This window comes from Octodon degus, unplaced genomic scaffold (genome assembly GCF_000260255.1).
Source record: "Octodon degus isolate 3935 unplaced genomic scaffold, OctDeg1.0 scaffold00012, whole genome shotgun sequence".
Classification (NCBI taxonomy): domain Eukaryota; kingdom Metazoa; phylum Chordata; class Mammalia; order Rodentia; family Octodontidae; genus Octodon; species Octodon degus.
Window position 1 is genome coordinate 2,981,448 of NW_004524588.1, and position 7,332 is coordinate 2,988,779.

The following is a 7,332-nucleotide window of genomic DNA, read 5'->3' on the forward strand; positions in this document are numbered from 1 at the left end:
ATATATATTCTTACTATGCAGCTTGGACTCATAGCGATCCTTCTGTTTTCAGCCTTCCCAGTGGTGGGATTACAGGCATGTACCACCACACCTGGACTCTGTCGCTGACTCTGTGCACCCCAAGGTGGGCCTGCGCAGCATGTGGTGCCAGGGATCAAACCCGGTCCCTGCACTTGCCTAGGCAGGTGCTCAATCCACTGAGCTATCTCATCGGCCCAGAATCAGGTCTTTTCATTCTCCACTCTACATGAATTTTCATTTCTAAAAGCACACCTATCAACTCTTGTTGTTGAGAATTTGATTGTTCCCAACACTAACTGAATTGTATTGGGAGCTTCTGGAGAAGAGCAAAGGAGTCTAAAATATCATCCCGGGGTGGTGATGCACACTTGTAATTCCAGCAGTCTGGGAGGCTGAGGTAGAAGGATCACAAATTTAAGCCCAGCCTGAACAATTTAGCAACTCAATGAGATGAAGAGGGAAGGAAGAAAGGAAGGAAGGAAACTATAAGACACCATTTTTACTTTCAGGGAACTTATAATTAGCCAGGCAACCCAACTGCACATAAAACAAATTTTAAAAGGTCATGTGCAACGTAGAATTGAGCTGGGTAATACACATAATAGACTCTATAGGAGTACTGAGAAAGGGAAGCCATGCTCCCATAGAGCTGGGGCAAAGAAAACATTCTTCACCTTGCCTTCTGAACTAGTCTTTCTTGGCCTTCTTTGTAATTGTGCAATCCTGATATGAACCTTTCACATAGTTCAAACATTCCCAGCTTTGCTGGCTGCGGTGTGTCCTTCATATCACGTCATCTAAATGCCACTTCATCTTTATTGGCACTTATGGGAGGGTAAAACCCCAATGGTATGCAAACACCGTCATGGATACTTGCTTCAAGCCATGGGAAGTTTCATGCAAAACCAGTTTCTCAATAGGGTGAATGTTGTGTAAAGGTGTGAGGAGCCTGAGAAACTAGTTAAAGGCAAAGCCTGTCAAGCAAGAACTAGACTTGAATGGGGAACTTTCCTGTTTGTGTCAACGACGGTCATTCTCCAGCCCCTTACCTTTAGGGCCCCTATGTTTATACTCCTCTTGGGCCCCTGATCCAGAGGCCATAATACCTCTCAGCAGGAACCCCTTGTCCCTAAATTCCTCTGTGCCTGTCTATTCTCTTATGCCCCTATATGAAAAAGAATCTCTAGGTCTCAAAAATTACTCTAGGGACTGGTGAGATGGCTCAGTGGTCTAAAGCACCTACTTAGAACAAGCTAAGCTAAGCAAAGCACAGGGACTGCGGCAATCCCCCAGCACCACATGCCAGCCAGCCCCGCCCCCTGGTGGGCTGAGCTGGCCATACACACACACACACAAAATAAATAAACAAATAAATTATAAAAAAAAAATTACTCTAGAATCTTGATTCCCTCTCTTTCCTCTAACAGCTAAGTACATGTGTGTTTTTCCAAATTCCGCCCTAAATATAATGTGGGAATACCATCCCAAGAAAGGAGGTGAGATGATAGAGTAGCCTAGTAGATTAGTCACCTTATTTGTACAGTATGTTCTAAAATAATGATGGATTGAAGAATGTCTAAATTAATTGATGACATAAAACAAATACACAGGAAATAGTAGTTAAGTGTGGCTGTCAGAATAATAGCAATAAGTGCTAAGTCAAGGGTAACTGGTTCTGAAAAATGAGATATTCATGAATACACAAGTGAAAAGGGAATATTTCAAGGTAGGTATGGTAGCTCATGCCTATAATCCCAGGCAGGAGGATTGCAAGTTTGAGCCCAGCCTGAACAACTTAGTGGCTTAGAGAGAGCTTGTCTCAAGATAAAAAATTAAAAAGGGCTGGAGATGTAGCTCAGTATGAAACCCTAAGTTCAATTCTCTGTAGTTGGTAATTTTCACAGATTCAAAGTTTAGAACAGACCCTTAATGAACAGGAACAATCTAAATAGGCAGAGAAGAGAAATTATGACATTCTAGAAATGAAGAATCCTATAACCAAAGGCAGGAAAAGTGGAGGATTCATATGATAAGTGGAAAATGGAAATGGTTAGCCTGTCTCTGGGAAGGGTTGCCTGAAAATATACATAGTAAGAATTAGGGGAAATAAGATGGTGTGGATAAGATGTATTCACCAAGAAACTCAGCAAATGTATAACATGTCAAGTGCTGTTGTCTCCTGCCATGTGGTAACAGCACTTTACATCTATTAAAACTACAATGTGCCAGACACTGTGTTAAGCATATAGCATTTTACCCTCATGGTAGACCCATGACACAGGCACTGTTCACATCTCCATCTTACACATGAAGTTAAGAAACTTGTTTCATAGTTAGTGAATGGAAAGGCTTGGAATTAAGCCAAGTGAGTCAGTTCAAAAGGGTTCTAAACGTAACAGCAAATTATCTCCACACATATTATCTTATTAAATCCTCATAAAATTCTCTGTGACATAGACATCAGTATCCTTATTTTGCAAATGAAGATCCAAGGCTTCAAGAGTCAATGAATTATCCAAGATCATTTGGCCAAGGACAGAGCTGAGTTTGATAGCAGGTCCACTAATTCCAAACTCGTTAAATTTTCCATACAATATAGCTACCTGGCAGAGGGGTTTCTAGGATGGGATCAAAATAGAGAAAAGCCTCTGAAAACCTGATAAAGCAAGAAGCTTATGTAATATGAGTGGGAAAGAACTTGAGTTTTTTTGTTTGTCTGTTTTTTGTTTTTGCATTTAGTACAGGGTCTACAGGGTCTCACTACACAGATCAGACTCATAGTGATCCTCCTGTTATCAGCTTCCCAAGTGCTGGGATTACAGGCACATGCCATCACTCCCAGTCTCAGTTGTTGTCTCAGTGTGCCCTGGGGACAGGGCTGGTAGGACATGCTGGGGAAGAACTTAGGTTTTTGAACTAAAGAGATTTTGATTACCAAAGGTAGATTAGGTCTGGCCTCAGCCAGTCATAGAAAATTGAATCAGGGCAAGAGTGGACATGAGGCTGGATGACATTAGAGATGGGAAAGATGTAAAAATGGGTAGGGAAAGGGAAGCACAGGAACAAAATCAATATTTAAAGGTAAATCAAATCTCATCATGGAGCAGAATAGCTAAGAGTAATAAAAGAGATTAAACCAAAGAGGACTTTGCTTCTGTTTGTGTCTAAATGACTGAATGGATTATTGACAAGGACTGAATATTATTGGAGCACCTGGCTTCTGGAAAAATATGAAGGTTCTTTTTGGATATGTTGTGCTCTGTTTTGCAGAACAGGGGCTGACACATTGCTGAGGAAATGACAGTAGACAGAGATGTGAGACCAGAGCGCAGGTAGAGAGCACATGCTGTCAATCATATTTGACAAGAAAAGCTATGCAAGGACCACTACAAGAACAACTAAGTCAGAAGTCAAGGAAAACATGTAACTCTCAGTTGGAATAAGCAAACGGTCATCATGGAACGTAAGTGCAGCATAACAAAAACTATCCATAGGTCCAGCCAGGTGATTAGGGCCACGGCAGAGACACGAATGAAAGGGACACAGCAGCAAATGACAGCTCTCTAGTATCAAGTAAAATGAAGAGTTTACTGCACTATTTCTGGTATTTGAGGGTGTTTCCATATTATAGGAACCAAACCCAACTTAACTGGAAGGGACCCAGCAGGCCAATCCTGCAAAAGAATCAGGAACCTCTCTAGCAGGAGTACACAATCTACATCAGTACAGAGTAAGAACTGAAGTCATCAGAAAGGGTCTCTCCACTGAACTCTACACATAAAAATGGCTCAAATGATAAATGTCATGTTTATACAACCACAATAAAAAGGAGGGCCTTGGCCCCGAAAATCTATGGGTCCTCCCCAAATCTACAGAAGCGCACCTAATTTAGCATTTCCTGGACTCGGCCTCTCCTTTAGAGATCTTTGTTTTCTTGCCCAAATGGTGGCTGTGGAGGTAAGGAACAAAGGACTCTAGAAGCCATGGATACTTCAGCTTCCTGGCTGCCTGTCCTCCCAGCAGGACAATCAGCTGTGAGTAGTTTGTAGCAGACACCCCTCTGGTTTCTGCTACCTCTGTCCTTTTCTTCTGAGCACTGGGAATACGATACATTGGGTAATGCCCCACCCTCTGTGACCTCTTCTGCCTGACAGAATTAAGAAAGTGAGACAGGGAGTAACTGAGCCAACACCTAGAAGGGACTGACCTGAAACAACTGTGAGTCCTGTGGTTTCAGTTCTTGCTCACTGCCCTTTGGGCAAGCCATTTAGGGTTCTAGGAGCTTCCTTATGACTTCAGAGACCACCTGAAAGATTATACTTGTTTCTTTTTCTGCTTCCTATTTATCCTGTTCCCTAGTAAGGGGTCCTTCACAAACCCAGGCAACACCAATAGGCTCCTATACTCAAGTAGCAAGGTGGGGTTCCTCATCATTTGCTTGTTTGTATTTATTTATTTATTTATTTATTTATTTATTTATTTATTTATTGAGGTACTGGGGCTCAAACTTGGGACCTGTGCTTGCCAGGCAGGGGCTTATGCCACTGAGCTACCTCCCCAGCCCCCTCATCAGTACAAGTGAAGAAAAGGGCACAGGATTGCTTAGTGGCTTATTGGAGGATGCATGCTTGGTCCACTGAAGAACCAAAGGAGATGCAGACCTTCTGCTTACACTCCAAATCTCTTTTAGCTGGACAAAGAAATCCCAAATAAAATATTTGGAATTTTGTTTTTTATTGACGCTTTTGTTTCATCAAGATTTGGTTTCTCTTACGGCCTTTTCCCCGAAAGATGCTTAAAAGGTCTGGAAATGCCAGTTAAGAGTCTACAGGGGAATGGTAACAGCACTGATGGGATGGGGAAGCTCACTCATTAGCCACAAAACCATCACAGACTGCCTATTACAGTGTGGCTAAAGTTCTAGGGCTTTCTGGTCCTTTCTGTCATTGCCCCATGTTGAACTTGATGCCTGCCTCTGAAACCCTGGTCACCAAGGTCAGCTAGGGATGGGCCGTGCAAGGCTGCTGTCACAACACAGAGGAATGACAGTGCAGCCCATCATAGATGTACTTAATCAGGCACACTTCAGGAAAAACTGGTTGCTCAAGTTCATTACCTCAAGGAAAATAGTTTTGTGTGGAGTCTGACAGGGTGCGAGGTAGATGTAAGCAAAGCCGTGGGCCGGTGCCCCGCCCACATAGGGAAGAGGCTGTGGGCGGCCAGCACACAAGGGAGGGGATTCTTTTCTCCTCCCACTGAAGATCATTTAATTTTGAAAGTTAACCAGAGAAATGGGTTTCCTATTTTCACCAAACCTAAATATCTTTTCTAGGTCATCTACAAATTCAGAAATTTCAGGCTTAGAACCTTTAAATTGTAGAGTCATCCTTATAGAAGTGTTGAATTGTATGAGATTTGCAAATCATCTTATCTAGCCCTTCATTTTAAAGATGGGGATACAGCAGTTTTCTTTTTTTATTTTATTTTAATCTTTTATTTATTTACTTATTTATTTGGTACAAGGCCTCACTACGCAGCTCAGCCTCATAGTGATCCTCCTGTCTCAGCCTCCCCAGCACTGGGATTATATGCAAGCATCACCATGCCAGCCTTTGGTGGCCAGCTTGGCATGGGGCCAGCACCGCATGCGGTACTGGGGATCAAATCCAGATCCTTGTGCTTGTCAGGCAGGCGCTTAGACCACCGAGCTATCTCCCAAGCCCAGAAGTTTCCTTTTATTAGAATATTTAATTCTTCTATGCAGCCTAAGATTGTACTTATGTTTTCTACAAGCTTAAATTCCACTGTTGCTTCTCATAGGCCTGATTGTTTATTTCTATCTACAGAACACAGTTTATTTAAAGTCCAAAAATTATAGTTAATTTGATTTTTTTATGGCACTGGGGATTGAACTCAGGGCCTTGCGCTTGCCAGACAAGTGCTTATTGTGCTGAGCTATTTCCTCAACCCGTTAATTTGAAACTCATAGTATTTTTCATCCAAATTGTTTCTTAGCTAGCTTCTCCCCATCCCAGATCTGTACAATAAATTTCTTAAAGTTTTGTTCAGGAATTTATATTTTGCCTTTCTATTCCATTTTGCAAGATTTAAGTGCCTATTTCTGTCTATGATTTTTTTTTGTTTTGTTTTGACATAGGGTCTCACTATGTACTACAGGCTGGTCTTGAACTCACTTATGTAGCCCAGGCTGGCATTGACCCCACGGTGATCCTCCTCCTGCCTTGGCCTCCCAAGTGCTAGGATTATAGCCATGGACCACTACAGCAGGCAAGTCCATAATTTGAATTTTCATCGGTCTTAATTTGAGGAAGCAAAAAAGCATTTGTAAAATGTGCACTTTACAATATGTCTGGTATCTCACATTTGATAGTTAAACAGTTCCAAACAAAACTGTGAGAAGCATTTAACTTAGAATTCCTTCACTTCATTTTTTAGGACCTCAAAGAAGATGGTAGCTTTTTTTTCCCTTCCTATATGGTGGGGCTTTAAAAATGAGTCTTTCCTTTGAAACCCAGAAGAATATTCACATATCTTAAATCTCACAGGGAGCAAGTATGGCTGGGGAAATGTAGTGAGAGGGCCACACTCTAAACTTCAGAGTTTAGAAGATTTTTTTTCTTTTTCGTTTCTTTTCTTTTTCTTTCTTTCTTTTTTTTTTTTTTTTTTTTTTTTTTTTTTTTTTTGAGACAGAGTCTCACTCTGTGGTTCAGGCTGGCCTTATGTGCACTAGGTATCCCAGGCTGGCCTCAAATTTACAGCGATCCTCCTGCTTCAGTCTTCTAAGTGCTGGGACTACATGCATATGCCACCATGCCTGGCTCTAGCGTATTTAATTCATGTCCATTTTGATATATCAATCAGTAGTTTACATCCTACTATTCATAAAAGGTCAAAGCTAAAAACAAGAAGTATAAAAATCAAGAAATTCAGGAGAAGGAAGGAAAGGAAGGATTTTCTAGTATCTTTTATACTCAAAGAGATGGCTGCTACATGCAAAAGGAGAATATTATAAGTAGCCAGAGCCCTGGGAATATCCCTGATCTCTTCTTCTCCTTCACTTCCCATGTGTAATATAAGCATGTCTGACATTTATCGAGCACTTACTATGTGCCACATATTGTGCTCAGTACTTATAAACCTGACCAGTGCAATCATCACAATTTTCATGGCTTTTAAAATAAAAAGACTGGTACTTCTTGTGTGTGTGGTTCTAGGGAATCAAACCCAGGGCCTTGGGCATGCTAGGAAAGTGCTCTACCTCTACGCTATAACTCCAACTCAAGAGTGGCA